The following is a 16,123-nucleotide window of genomic DNA, read 5'->3' as shown; positions in this document are numbered from 1 at the left end:
ACAGTAGTGTAAAATTTCAGCAGTAGTCTCACGTAATAGGCTGCTAGGGACAACGTGGGCCTTATACTCGGGGTAGTGGAATGCCAAAAATACCCTTCTGTGAGATTCTGTCTACCGGCCTGGGGAACCTCAAGATAGATGTCACTGCCTTTGGGCGCCCTCATCTTGTTAAGCTACATAGAAATATGGATTCCGGCTACATGAGGCAAAAGGTATTGCAATCAGGGTAGGCCAGAAGTAATTGTGATGCACCCTATACACAGCAGCACACCGGTACCATGACACATTATCTGTAGAGTGCCAGAGCGACTGGGATGAGCAACTCACTGGAGCAGAATGCCGGAGGAAGAGCCTCCCTCGGCTGAGAAAGAATTCTCTAGGGCAGGGGTGTCAAACTGCATTCCTCGAGGGCTGCAAACAGGTCATGTTTGCAGGATTTCCTTGTACTGCACAGGTGATAATTTTATCACCTACACAAATAATGAGTTGGTGATTAAATTATCACCTGTGCAGTACAAGGAAATCCTGAAAACATGACCTGTTTGCAGCCCTCGAGGAATGCAGTTTGACACCCCTGCTCTAGGGGTTACTGGCTTGAAAGTGACACTCATGGAGGAGAGGGGTGTGAACCCAGTTCCAGCTCAAACCAGGGGGATCCCTGAGGTGGACAAGGGTGCAGGTGCCTGAGATCAGCAGGCCAAAGGTAAGGCTAAATAACAGGAGGGCCCCTTACATTAACTGGTGGGGAATAGAGTGGGACATCATGAACACCCCACCAACCGACAACCCCTTTGAGTATTGCCCGCTGTTCTTGAAAATACACCTGCCAGAGATGGATCTGCTGGCCCACAGAAAATGGATTGATCAGTACCTGAAGAGGTGGCTAGAGGGGTCCAACAGTGTCCGGCGAGGAAATAGAGGAGGCCCAAACCTGAGAATGTGTCATCAAGTTCGACATCTGGAAAAGATTTGGGTTCTTGGAAGATGAACGGATGGGGCATGAGTTGTAAGTGAGCCGCGAGGTGGTCAAACGCAAGTACTTGCCATTCCATCTTCACAGCCAATACCAAGTCAAGGTTGTGGAAATTGTAAAATGAGAGAATAGAAAGGGCTAGTATGTAGCAGCACTAGTGCTTCCCCACCCGTATGAAGATATGCTAGAGAGGGACCAGGAGGTCTTTAGGCTAAGAGCTCAGAGAGGCCCATCGGGGGGAGCTGAAAAGGTTTTCAAAGTATTCCTGCAGATGCTAAGGGTTCAGGACTCCTGTGAGAAGAAAATAACTCCTGAGGAGTCTCTGGCAGAGTCTGGAGGTGCCAAAATCTCCAAGAAAACTGTGGACCAACTAAACCTCCTAGAGAGGCACAAACATTCAGTTTTCAGGTTACGCGAGTTGGAGGTTCAGGCCTGACTAAGTCAGGGCTCATGGAAGATAGAGCCACAGCAAGCAAGGTGGTCCAGAAGTTCAGGGTCACCAGTTATGATCTTAGCCAAGTGGGCTGCGGAAGCATTACTTCTGGAGAACAGAATCCCAGACCAAGCAAAATTCCAGACTAGACTTAGAAATGGAGGAGACCACCCTCCCTCACTGCCTGGACCGCCTTCATGAAAGAGAGGTGCAATGCCCAGAAGGAAATATGAAGAGGAGAGGTGAAAGTTGTTACAGGGAACCGTCTCAGACCAACTAGGTGAGAATACTGCAGAAAATCTCTGCCTGGGTCAAACTGCCCCGTTTCAAGAAAATGTTTTTCATGGCATTTAACCCCTTTACGACCTTGGATGCATCCATACATCCAGGTCGCCTGGTACCTACCAAATTTGGACATGTGGATACATCATGGTGATCGCCCGTGTACAAGTGACTATGACAGCTGACACCCAGTTCTTAGTGCCAGAAGTTCTCGCACCGCTCCCGGCACTTTAATCCCCTAAATGCTGTGATCGCAGCATTTTGAGAGCAGGCAAGGGGAAGAAAGCCATGGTGACCCAATGTTATCATGACGCAACACCCGAGTCACCAGGCGCGAACAAGTTAGATGATGCGCAGTGCATGATCTAAATAACTTGTGTCTACAGCATTGACAGGTTAAGGTATAGCAATGATCCTGGTAAAAAAAAATGATGCTTTATCATCATACCACTGAACAAAAAAGTGTGATAAAACATGATCAAAAAGACGAATGTAAATAAAAATGGTATCTCTGAAAAATTAATCTTGTCTCTCAAAAACCAATAGCTCCATCAGCCCGAAAAATAAAAAAGCTATAGGTTTCAGAATAAAGCGATGCAAAAATAATTTTTTCTATAAAAGTTTTTATTGTGTAAAAGCACCAAAAGAGAAAAAAACAACATAAATGGGATATTTCTGTAACTGTATTAACCCGAAGAATAAAGCTGCCTTATCAATTTTAGCATATGTAGAACGGCATAAAAAAAATTCCTGAATTCTGCATCCCAGAAATCGGAATAGAAAAGTGATCAAAAAAAGTCATGAACCCGAAAATGGCACCAATACCACTCGTCCCGCAAAAGACAAGCCATTATATGACTCTGTCAGAAGAAATACGGACAAGTTAAAGCTCTCAAAATGTTTTTTTTGAAAAAAAAAAGCATCTTTTAGTGTGCGACAGCAGCCAAACATAAAAACCCTATATAACTTTGATATTGCTGTAATCGCACCGACCCGAAAAATAAATAAATAAAACCAATTCTTCACCAGCTGTTGATTTGTTCATTGTCTCCCAAAGATCGGCTCATATTTATCCTGCGCTCTACGCTGAGCGCTTACACTGGTGTTACCATTTAATTCTCTGAAATACGTGATTCAGACAGGATCCCAGGAGAAAGATTCCCTATATTGAGGCAGATGAAGGCACTGTGGACTCCGTCTGACCTGTGATCCGGTGGCGTCTGTCTTTTTATTAGGAGTGCATAAAAGTGCTATCAGCCAGTTTTGTGCCACTCTGAAAAAAGTAAACCACTGAACAGAGGCCAGAGTCCAGACTAACTCTGCTGCCTCATTATAGTGAATGGATCCTTCTGGGATTTCATCTGAATTACGTCACTCTGAGAATTAAAGGGAAACCCCGATGTAAGTGCTCAGCGTAGCACGCCGGATAAATGCGATCCAAAATGTTATGTAGAATGTTACAAATAAAAGCTTCAACTCAATCCATGAAAAAAGCAAGTCCCCACTCACTTCCATCATCTGTTAACGGAAATATAGGGGGCTTCCACGTTGCTGGTAGCACAACGGTTCTGGAAATGGCCCTCGCCCACCAAAAGAAATTCAGCTCCAGTGTGCCTAAACTGCAGTCAGGGTCCACGTTTACCATGTCCATGAGCTGGGTACAATGTATGGGCACTACAATGTACTGGTCAAAACAATGTCAGATTGCAATTTTCACTCAGCAACATCCAATGCTGCTTGTTTCTGGAAAACACCCAGAGTCAAAATCATCACTACACCTGTACATAAATTCCTAAATGGGTATAATTTCCAAAATGGGGTCACTTGAGGGGGGATTCTGCTTTTCTAGCACTTAGGGGCTCTATATATGGAGTTTGCAAACCATTATAGACTATTCTGTGCTAGCAGTGCTGCTTGGCCATGCAGCGAGACTTTTAGCAAATAGCTTTCCATCCCTACCGAGTCTCGCTGTGTGGCTAAGCAGTGCTGTACAGACATCTATGAGATATTTCTACATTAAGAAGGAATTGCAACCATAGAAAAGAAGAGTACAAGATTCACAAAGTAAAAATTAACAAATAATTTATTCAAGTTACATAGAAATACCAAATTACAATAACAATACATTTAATGAAAAAGTAGAAACGTGACTCTAAGGCTAGGTTCACATTGCATACGCTAACGGACTGTGTTAACGCAATTGCCAAAAAGGGAGCGCGTTATGCGATCGCGCTAGCGGTAACAGACCCCAAAACGCTAGACAGCGTTCGAGGGTCCGTCAGAAAATAACGGCACATCACTAACGCATGCCAATAATGGCATGCGTTAGCGATGCGCTACATAATTGCGGTCAATGGGTGCGCTAACGGATCCGTTACATAGCGTTAGTGCCGCTATGTAACGGATTCCATCAGCGGATACCCACTAACGCAATGTGAACCTAGCCTAACAGGTGTATCACACAAGGTCCAACTGTATTATGCAGGATGGGAGAGCAAACTGTGATAATAGGGTTGGTAACAAAATCTCGTATAATTGTCTAAGGGTCACTTCCGTCTTTTTGTCCTTCTGTCTGTCTGTCACGGATATTCATTGGTCGCGGCCTCTGTCTGTCATGGAATCCAAGTCGCTGATTGGTCTCCCCAGCTGCCTGTCATGGTTGCCGCGACCAATCAGCAACGCCCACAGTCCGATTAGTCCCTCCCTACTCCCCTGCAGTCAGCACCCGCTCCATATTCCCCATAGTCACTGCTCACACAGGATTAATGCCAGCAGTAATGGACCGCGTTATGCCATGGGTAACTCACTCCGTTACCGCCGCTATTAACCCTGTGTGACCAAGTTTTTACTATTGATGCTGCCTATACAGCGTCAATAGTAAAAAGATCTTATGTTAAAAATAATTTAAAAAATAAAAAATCATTATATACTCACCTTTTGCGACGCTCCGGTGACCGCTCCAAGCAAGCGGCAGGTTCCGATGCCAAGGATGGTATGCGACAAGGACCTGCCATGACGTCACGGTCATGTGACCGCGACGTCATCACAGGTCCTACGCGCCTGCACAAGAAGGACCTGCCATGACATTACGGTCATGTGACCGCGATGTCATCACACCCTGGGACCGGAAGCTGCCACGTGCACCGCGCACAGGTGACAGAACTACAAGGGGCCCTCGGATCGGAAGGTGAGTATATGTTTATTTTTTACCTGTGACATACGTGGCTGGGCAATATACTATGTAGCTGGGCAATATACTACGTGGCTCTGTGCTGTATACTACGTAACTGGGCAATATACTACGTGGCTGGGCAATATACTACGTGGCTGGGCAATATACTATGTGGGCTGTGCAATATACTACGTGGACATGCATATTCTAGAATACCCGATGGATTAGAATCGGCCACCATCTAGTATCATTATAAAGGGAAAAAGTCTTAAAGTGCCAGTGCAACTCAATACTCCCATATACCCCATGTATGTACAGGAACCAGCCTGCACAACATGTTTTATAGCTCTTCTATTAAAGTACCATGTGCCTTAAATAAGTGGTGGTGAAAAGAAGTGAACCATCTGAAAGAGCTGTCCAGAATTTATAAAGTGAAGACATACCATGTATGTCACTTTAAGAAAAAAACATCCTAAATATCACCACTACCAAAGTTTGCTCTTACCCATGGTATCCTTTCAGGGACCAAGTATGTGCAGCTCCAACGGAAGAAGCTCACACGTGTTGGAGCTGCACATACTTAGTCCCTGAAAGGATACCATGGGTAAGAGCAAACTTTGGTAGTGGTGATATTTAGGATGTTTTTTTCTTAAAATGACATACATGTTATGTCTTCACTTTATAAATTCTGGATAGCTGTTTCAGATGGTTCACTTCTTTTCACCATCACTTATTTAAGGCACATGGTAATTTAATAGAAGAGCTATAAAACATGTGCAGGCTGGTTCCTGCACATACATGGGGTGTATGGGAGTATTGAGTTGCATCGGCACTTTAAGACTTTTTCCCTTTATAATATTTTGTTACCAACCCTATTATCACAGTTTGCTCTCCCATCCTGCATAATACAGTTGGACCTTGTGTGATACACCTGTTAGTCACATTTCTACTTTTTCATTAAATGTATTGTTATTGTATTTTGGCATTTCTATATAACTTGAATAAATTATTTGTTAATTTTTACTTTGGGAATCTTGTACTCTCTTTTCTATGGTTGCAGTCTTGCATGTGAGAGTTTTCCATTACTATCATAGCTTCTTTCACCACTGGGTTTGAGGTACTATGGACTGAGATGTATTCTGGTCTGAAGCTTGTGTTTCTGTTAAGAAATTGTGGGACAAATTTTGGTGGCATTTTTACCCATTTACCAATGTGAAAGTGTAAAATCTTGAGATAAAACAAAATTTTGGTTGTAAAAATGTAATGATGTTTTTCTTCATTGCCCAATGGTATAAAATTCTGTGACCCACCTGTAGTTTCAATATGAGCACTGCAACCCTAGGTGAATTCATTCAGAGGTGTAGTTTGTAAAATGGGGCCTCTTATGGGGGGTTCTGCTGTTCTAGCATCTCAGGGGCTCTGTCAAATGGCGCTCCTTCCCTTCCAAGCCCTGCTGTGCACCAAAACAGTAATTTTCCCCCACATATTGTGCATCAGCGTACTCAAGAGAAATTGCACAGCAAATTGTATGATGCAATTTCTTCTGTTACTCTTGTGAAAATGCAATATTTGGGTTTAAAAAAAAAAAGTGTGGAAAATGTGATTTTCTTATTTTCACGGCTGTACGTTATAAACTTCTGTGATGCACCGGTGCGGTGCTCACCACAGATCTAAATAAGTTCCCTGAGGGGCTTAGTTTCCAAAATGGTGTCACTTGTGGGCAGTTTCCACTGTTTAGGCACATCATGGTCTCACCAAACGCAACATGGTGACCTCTAATTCATTACTTTACATTAAAAAAGTCAAATGGTGCTCCTTCCATTTCGAGCCCTGCTACATGCCCAAACAGTGGTTTTTCCCATACATATGCGGTATTGGCAGTCTCGGACGAAATTGCACAACAATTTTTTTCCTGTAACTTTGGAGAGAATAAAAACATTTGGGTCTAAAGTAAATTTTGTGTGACAAAAAGTTAAATGTTCATGTTTTCCTTTCACATTCCAAAAATTCCTGAGAAGCACCTGAAGTATTAATAAACTTCTTGCATGTGGTATTGAGCACCTTGAGGGATGTAGTTTTTAGAATTGTGCTACTATTGGGGTATTTTGTGTCATATAGGCCCCTCAAAGTCACTTCAAATGTGATGTGGACCCTAAAAAAATGGTTTTGGTGGATAAATTAGAAATCGAGGGGTCAAATTTTAACTGTTATAACTTCCTAAAAAAAATTGTGCTGATGTAAAGTCAACATGTGGGAAATGGTATTTATTAACTATTTTGTGTGATATAATTCTCCGATTTAAGGGCATAAAAATTAAAAGTATGAAAATTGCCAAATTTTCGCCAAATTTCCATTTTTTGCACAATTAAAAGCAATAATATTGAAGACATTTTACCACTATCATAAAGTACAATATGTCACAAAAAAACATTCTCAGAATCAGTGGGGTCTGTTGAAGCATTCCAGAGTTATCTATTTATATAATTGCCTTAAATTGTCATCCACTTCTTTCTGGATGTCCTCGAATCCTACAATCCACAGCGCCGCACCGGAAGTACGCCAACTGCCATATTGGAATACGTAAGTGATGGGTATTCTAGTATGGCACCCACTGGTGGTACCAGGCCTTTTCGCAGTACCAATGGGTCAGCGCCGGACATTCTGGGTCAGCGGGGGAGGGTCAGCTGTCCATCATACTCACCTGCTCCCTGCGTGTCTCTGCATGTCCCTGCTTCTCCAGCAGCTTCTTCCAATGTTCAGCGGTACGATGTGACCGCTGATCATAGGAAGAAGCTGCATGCTCCCGGAGACAATCTGTGAGAAGCTGCCAGGGACTGCACTGGGAGCAGGTGAGTATAACGAGGGAGGATGAGCATTCCGATATCCACCTGTCCCCGTTCCACTGCAGTGCACCGCTCCATCTTCCACGTTCTCTGGCTGTGACGTTCAGGTCAGAGGGCATGATGACATGTTTAGTGTGCGCGCCGTCCCTCTGCCTGAACAGTCACTGCAGAGGATGCGGAAACCGGGTGGGGGGGGGGGGGGGGTCGCCCGGCAGTGGAACGGGGACAGGTGAATATCGCAAGTGCCGGGGGCCTGCTCAGGACAAGAGGTGAGTATGTCATTTTTTTTCATCGCAGCAGCAGAATATGGGGCACATAGTTACATAGTTATTAAGGTTGAAGGAAGACTTTAAGTCCATCTAGTTTAACCCATAGCCTAACCTAACTTGCCCTAACATGTTGATCCAGAGGAAGGCAAAAAAAAAACCCATGTGGCAAAGAGTAAGCTCCACATTGGGGAAAAAAATTCCTTCCCGACTCCACATACGGCAATCAGACTAGTTCCCTAGATCAACACCCTATCAAGGAATCTAGTGTATATACCCTGTAAAATTATACTTTTCCAGAAATGTATCCAGTCCCCTCTTAAATTTAAGTAATGAATCACTCGTTACAACATCATACGGCAGAGTTCCATAGTCTCACTGCTCTTACAGTAAAGAATCCGCGTCTTATTATGCTTAAACCTTTTTTCCTCCAAACGTAGAGGATGCCCCCTTGTCCCTGTTTCAGGTCTATGATTAAAAAGATCATCAGAAAGGTCTTTGTACTGTCCCCTCATATATTTATACATTAACATAAGATCACCCCTTAGTCTTCGTTTTTCCAAACTAAATAGCCCCAAGTGTAATAACCTATCTTGGTATTGCAGACCCCCCAGTCCTCTAATAACCTTGGTCGCTCTTCTCTGCACCCGCTCCAGTTCAGCTATGTCTTTCTTATACACCGGAGACCAGAACTGTGCACAGTATTCTAAGTGTGGTCGAACTAATGACTTGTATAGAGGTAAAATTATGTTCTCCTCATGAGCATCTATGCCTCTTTTAATGCATCCCATTATTTTATTTGCCTTTGTAGCAGCTGCCTTACACTGGCCACTGAATAGGAGTTTATCATCCACCCATACACCAAGGTCTTTTTCATTGACGGTTTTGCCCAGAGTTTTAGAATTAAGCACATAATTATACATCTTATTACTTCTACCCAAGTGCATGACCTTACATTTATCCCCATTAAAGCTCATTTGCCATTTATCAGCCCAAGCTTCTAGTTTACATAAATCATCCTGTAATATAAAATTGTCCTCCTCTGTATTGATTACCCTGCAGAGTTTAGTGTCATCTGCAAATATTGAAATTCTACTCTGAATGCCCCCTGCAAGGTCATTAATAAATATGTTAGAAAGAAGAGGGCCCAATACTGACCCCTGTGGTACCCCACTGCTAACCGCTACCCAGTCCGAGTGTGCTCCATTAATAACCACCCTTTGTTTCCTATTCCTGAGCCAGCTCTCAACCCACTTACACATATTTTCCCCTATCCCCATTATTCTCATTTTATGTATCAACCTTTTGTGTGGCACCGTATCAAAAGCTTTTGAAAAGTCCATATACACTACATCTACTGGGTTCCTTTGTTCCAGTCCGGAACTTACCTCTTCATAGAAACTGATCAAATTAGTCTGACATGAACGGTCCCTAGTAAACCCGTGCTGATACTGGGTCATGAAGTTATTCCTCTTCAGATACTCCAGTATAGCATCCCTTAGAATGCCCTCCAGGATTTTACCCACAGTAGAGGTTAAGCTTACTGGCCTATAATTTCCGAGTTCAGTTTTTGTCCCCTTTTTGAATATTGGCACCACATTTGCTATACGCCAGTCCTGTGGTACAGACCCCGTTATTATGGAGTCTTTAAAGATTAAAAATAATGGTCTATCAATTACTGTACTTAATTCCTTCTATGGAGCATCTTATGGGGCTATAATCAACCATTATGCAGCATTGCATGGGGCACATTTTCTATGGAGCATCTTATGGGGCTATAATAAACCATTATGCATTATATGGGGCACAATTTGTATGCAGCATCTTATGGGGCCATAATCAACCTTTATGCAGCATTATATGGGGCACATTTTCTATGAAGCATCTTATGGGGCTATAATCAACCATTATGCAGCATGATATGGGGCACATTTTCTATGGAGCATCATATGGGGCTATAATCAACCATTAAGCAGCATTATATGGGGCACATTTTCTATGGAGCATCTTATGGGGCTATAATCAACCATTATGCAGCATTATATGGGGCACGTTTTCTATGGAGCATCTTATGGGGCCATAATCAACCATTATGCAGCATTATATGGGGCCATAATCAACCATTATGCAGCGTTATATGGGGCCATAATCAACCATTATGCAGCATTATATGGGGCCATAATCAACCTTTTATTTTTTTTTAATGCACATTATATGTGGCTTGGGGGATGAGAGAATCTCAGTGCTGTAAAGCCTGCCCCCATCGGGACATCGCCACCCTCGGGCCTCCATCTAGTTACCTAATAAAGTGACACTGGTCAGAATTGTAAAATTTGGCCTGCTCACGAGGGTGCAAATAGCCTTGGGGGATAAAGGCATTAAAGTTGTGTTTGGGAGTGGTCCTTTACCTTCAAGGTAAAGTGGCTGAGTTTGTTTTTGCTGTTTATTTTTGTTTCTGTTGCACCTGTTAGGCCTTTTTCTGCTGGAATAGCAGGCGCAGGTGCAACTCTGAAAGTCTGATACCCTCAACAATAGAGACATTTTATGGACTGTTTTTTGAACAAGGAAAGTACTAGTGCTAAGGGCAGCACGGTGGCTCAGTGGTTAGCACTGCGGCCTTGCAGCACTGGGGTCCTGGGTTCTAATCCCACCCAGGACAACATCTGCAAAGAGTTTGTATGTTCTCTCCGTGTTTGCGTGGGTTTCCTCCGGGCACTCCGGTTTCCTCCCACATTCCAAAGACATACCGATAGGGAATTTAGATTGTGAGCCCCATCGGGGACAGTAATGATAATGTGTGCAGACTGTAAAGCGCTGCGGAATATGTTAGTGCTATATAAAAATAAAGATCATTATTACTGCTGTGTTGGCCCGTGGGCCCTTCTGGATAATATGGACATGGACACTCTGCTTCCAGAATCCTTAGCAAGAACGACCGATGCTGCAGAAAGCTTGAAAGTTTTGAAAAGAGGAATGGACTGTCTCACTTGCTGTTCCGACTACATGGGGTGGAAGGTATTGCAATCCAGGTACACTGCTAGTGGTGGCAAAGAATTCCTTGTGCTATAGAAGATAACAAGAGACACTATATCCATACCGAGAAGGGCTGAAGTTGTGTCCGGTACCTATGGAAAAGACAACTACCTATTGGGCCTTATCCTATATGCCTGATTGTAAAAACTGCCAAAGTGTTGAGTAAAAGTTTGATTGTTTTTACAAAACCTGTGCTCCTTGGATTGCTTGCTGCCAGGGTTACAGAAGAGGAAAACCTGGAGCCAATGGAGGCCTGCAGGCAAGAAGTATGATACACTCCACACACAGCAGCACACCAGGACAGGGACACAAATTGTCTGTAACTACCCATAACTACCTCACTTGGGCACTTCACATTTGCTCAGATCAGACTTCACTCTCCTCGGTCTGGATCCCACCGATGCATTGGAGTGCCATGCCTTTTGCTGACAAGCGCTGCGATGTGCTGCTTGTTATTATAAAGCATATCACAAAGTTGGCCCATTGGCATTGAAATGCGTTGGTATTGGTCAGAGTACTCTTCATCTATACTTGTGTAGACGGCTTCACATTACCCTCAAGAGTCCTCTGGTACCACAGTGGATTTTATTTGCACATGCACAGCAGTTATAAACTAACATTTTGGCCAACAGTTCAGTGTAGCAAGGTAGGTACCAGGTTCTTCTAGTTCAGTGCTGTTATGACTTTACAAACAAATTAGTGTAGCTCATGTGTTTGCTAAGCAAATATACCGGTAATGTAATAAAACATATTTTATATCTTGACATTGCAGCATACCAACAGTTGGGTTGCCAACAACATAACATATTTCTTGCTTGACAACATGTCTTACATTGTTCAAGAAGGTGTTACAAATAAAGCAGCTCAACAGTAAACTTTGCCTAAGGAGTCCAGAGATTTCTGGTGCAATGCAATCACCTGTGTCTTGTCCAGCTACTTACCGAACTTCCTTAACAACCTTTACAATAACATAACTCCACAAAGCTCCGAGCTCTCAGCAACTACTGGATCAAGGAAATTGCTCAGTGAATAAAACTCACCGTCTTCTTCAGTCACTGATCAAAAATGACAGAGAAGAAATTAAAAGAAGCTGAGAAATCTCCCCTCACTATATCCTTCAATTCAAAAGAAGAAAGCCTTCTTAAGAAGAAAATTTTCTCATTGGATCTGATGAAGAAACAAACAGCTGACTCATTGACACTTGACCAAAAACTTTTATATAATCATTTTACACTGAAGCTTAGAAGATCAGAGTTGGCACATGCCAGGCTTATGGGAAATACAGAACTAATGAAACACTTGGCACATACAATGTTCTCTAGTTTTAATACTACGGTGAATGATGACGCAGAGAAGGCTGTGAGAGCAATTCTACAAAATGGGAAACCACCGAGAGCAGTATCTGCACCATATAGACTAAACTCTTCGATGTCGGAGAATGGGAAAATCTACAGAACGGATACCAACCGCAGTCATAACATTCAGGAACTTTCAGGTAGGAAAAACTACCCTAATTTTACTCAAAGGTTCCATTCTGCACCAGCAAGACGACAATCACCATCTTGTCAAGGACAAGTCACATTTTTTGAAACAAATACATTTCTACCTAAGAATTTAGCTGTTCAGGCTCAACATTTAGGAAGTTCGGGTGTAAACATTACCGTTAAAGAGGTCCTTAAATCTAGAGCTGAAAAACAAAAAGCGGACATGAAAATTTCCCCAAATAATGGAAATCTAGTGAGAAAAAGGCCAAAATCTACAAGTTTCTTGTTAGACAATGGTGGAATCCAGATGCAGAGCTCCTCAAACAACAAAGAGGAAGTAACGGAAGATACAGAATTAGTGTTTTTAAGTAAAGTAAAAACATTTATTGAGAAAGTAAAATGTCTGCAACAGAATGACCCAACATTAAAAGATTACTACTCTCAGAGAATGTTGGATGGGAAAAGGAAAAAAGAGATAAATAGTCTCACATGGAAGGATGACGAAAGGGAAGACAGCCAATGGCTACCAACTGGAGAAGAGCTTCATCACCGAAGTGTTACTTTGAAGAAACTTGATACAAATTTTACTCGAACAGAGGTTCCTACAGATATTCTTTTCATGGAACAGTATAATCTAGTTCTCACCAAAGAAAATTATTCCGTAAGAAACTGGATCAATAACAACCCTTACATTTCCACTAAATAGTCACTCGTGTTCTATGGTTTTATGGTGTGCACAATAATTCTGTGCTTTTTCCAGAAGGTTCTTGAAGTAATAGCATAAAGTAAGGTATCACGATTGTACTTATATGTGAATGTACAGCTTAAATGTTACAATAGTCCGGGGTCCTCTCAATCTAACTGTTGCAAAACTACAAATGCCAGCATGCCTTGAGAGACAAAGGTTGCTCAACCCTGCAATAGACATTTATTATGGGATCCATTTACGTAATTTAAGGAAATGTTAAAGTTGTACACTGTCCTATAATATCAGACAATAGGCAACAATTAGCGCTGGATAAGTTTTATGATTCTGACCGACTCGTATGTTTAGAAGACTTTGCTCTAAAGTTGCCCATGTACGTTATAGCAAAGTACTGTATGTGTTACGATTGTCAGGATTCACTGTAACATACAATGATTAGTAAATACACATTGGATTTCTATTAACTTATTACAGCAATTTAGCATTGGAACTTAGTGGCAAAGTAACATTTTATACATAAGTGTTTAACCCCTTAAGCCCACAGCCAAAATGGAATTTAAGGATACATTTTTTTATTGCTTAAACGAACGCCAGTTTTTTTTTTCAGTAATGTAGTTATACTAGGATTTATTATGTGTTCTTTAAATTGTATTACTTATTGTCACTTTTTAAGGCTATAATGAAAGGGGAGAGAGGTTAGCTCACCAACTTGAATCCTCCATGTTCCTGGTGATGAATTGAAAGTGTATGAAGTTGTCATTATGCAAGACATTAATTTTAACCAAAATGCTTTAGAATATATGTATGATCATTTAATTAAAGAAAACTGACTGCCAAAAGTTTTGAATATACTATTTACTGATCACAACATAGAGAGTAATTCAATCTTTACAATGCCATAACTTAGTGTTTTGTAACATCTTGCTTTAATTACTGCACCACACTGATGGGGTATTGGAGCCACTAGGGTATTAAAGACCTCTTGAGGGATTTTGCTCCATTCCATTTGCAAATCTGCAAGCAATTCATCTTTATTGCTATGTGTACAGACAACAACTCGTCATCCTAACTCATCCCAAAGGTGCTTTATAGGGTTTAAATCTGGTGATTGGCTTGGAAATTGCAACAGGCGAACATTTTTCTTTTATAACCAATTTTTTACTACATTGGGTGTGTGCTAGGATCATTTTCTTGCTGGAATTTCCAGCCCCTGCCTTCTTTGGTTTTACTATGTGGCAGCATTACATTTTCCACTATATACTTGTACATGGTAGCATTCATATTTCCATCAATTCTATTCACAGAGCGAATGGCAGATGCAGAAAAGCAGCCTCAAACCATGACATTGCCACCAAATTTTACTGTAGGTGTTTGGTACCTTACCTACTATATTACTGTCCTAATGCTCCCATGTATAATATACGTTTTGCAATTGGGCGATATCGGTGTATGTATATATATATATATATATATATATATATATATATATATATATATATATATATATATATATATATATATTAGCGCTTGCCATCACACCAAACAGAACTTAGATTCATTCAACCACAACACCTTAGACAAGTTTTTCCACAAACTCTAGTCCTCACGGGCCATGTTTTCAGGATTTCCTTAGTATTGCTCAAGCAGTGGAAGTATCATCAAGGCATCGGGAATTGTCTCACCTGTGCAACACTATGGAAATCCTGAAAACATGACCCGTGAGGTCCATGAGGACTGGAGTTTGGGAAACTGCCTTAGACCAATCTGTCTCTTTACATTGGCTGTGTTCTTTAGAACAGGGGTCCCCCAACTCCAGTCCTCAAGGCCCACCAACATGACATGTTTTCAGGATTTCCTTAGTCTTGCCCAGGTAATAATTGCATCACCTGTGCAATGCAAAGGAAATCCTGAAAACATGACCTGTTGGTGGGCCTTGAGGACTGGAGTTGGGGACCTCTGCTTTAGAAAACTCAAGTGGGACCTTCCAGTTCTTTGTAGAGATGAAAGGCTTCTTGACTGAAACGCATGCATTCAACCCTACTGTTCTTAGCCGTCGTACCACAATTTTGCAACTCACTTTGACCCCATATTCTTCATTCTTTTCATGTGAAATCTGTGCAGCACTTTTATGGACATCAGAAACTGATTTTTTTCTTAATAATGTGATTAACTTTGGAGAAAGTTTTCCATGGTCAACTTCTAGGTTTGTCAGCTGTTCCATAAACATCTTTATTATACGTGACACTTGACCGAGAGCAGTTGAATTCCATAGCTACCTTTTTTTTGGCTTTTTGCCTGACTTCACTCTCAGAATAAGTTTCCTGACATCTGGCTTTGTCTTTGCCATGTTTTACCCAAAAAACACACACACAAAAAAAAAGTTTAGGAAAAACTCAACTACCCATAAAAAAATGCAAAACATTTGGCCCAGCAAATATTGAACAATAACACATGAAGGGATAAAACAAACCATGTCAAACACAATTTTCATCCTTATAGCTAACAACCATTTGCTTCCAGTTTACTAAAATCAACAAGCAGACAGAAGTAATCACACTAAAAAAACGCAAAAAACCTTTGGCTGCTACTGTAGAACTCTAGTATGTCAATTACACTTGACACCATATTCTGCTGATTAAGACATTTTGAGGATTAGTACCATCAAAATTAGATTGAATATAAACAATTACGGTACTTCTCTTAGTCCGTGGTGCAGAAATAAACAAGAGACTAATATAATGACTTACCTTTCAATGCATTTTTGCAGCTGTTTTCTAACAACTCACCAAATAAGATTTGTTCACTGTCATCACAGCTTTATCAACCTTTGAATTGAGTTTATTAATGATAATTCTCTGTCTGCAAGTTTTAGGCAAATGCTCAACTAAACCAAGGAGGAAAAAAGTATGCAGTGATTCAGCTTGCTGTACT

This window comes from Ranitomeya imitator, chromosome 3, assembly GCF_032444005.1.
Source record: "Ranitomeya imitator isolate aRanImi1 chromosome 3, aRanImi1.pri, whole genome shotgun sequence".
NCBI classification, from domain to species: Eukaryota; Metazoa; Chordata; class Amphibia; order Anura; family Dendrobatidae; genus Ranitomeya; species Ranitomeya imitator.
The sequence above is the reverse complement of the archived record's forward strand: the minus strand, read 5'-3'. Positions refer to the sequence as shown.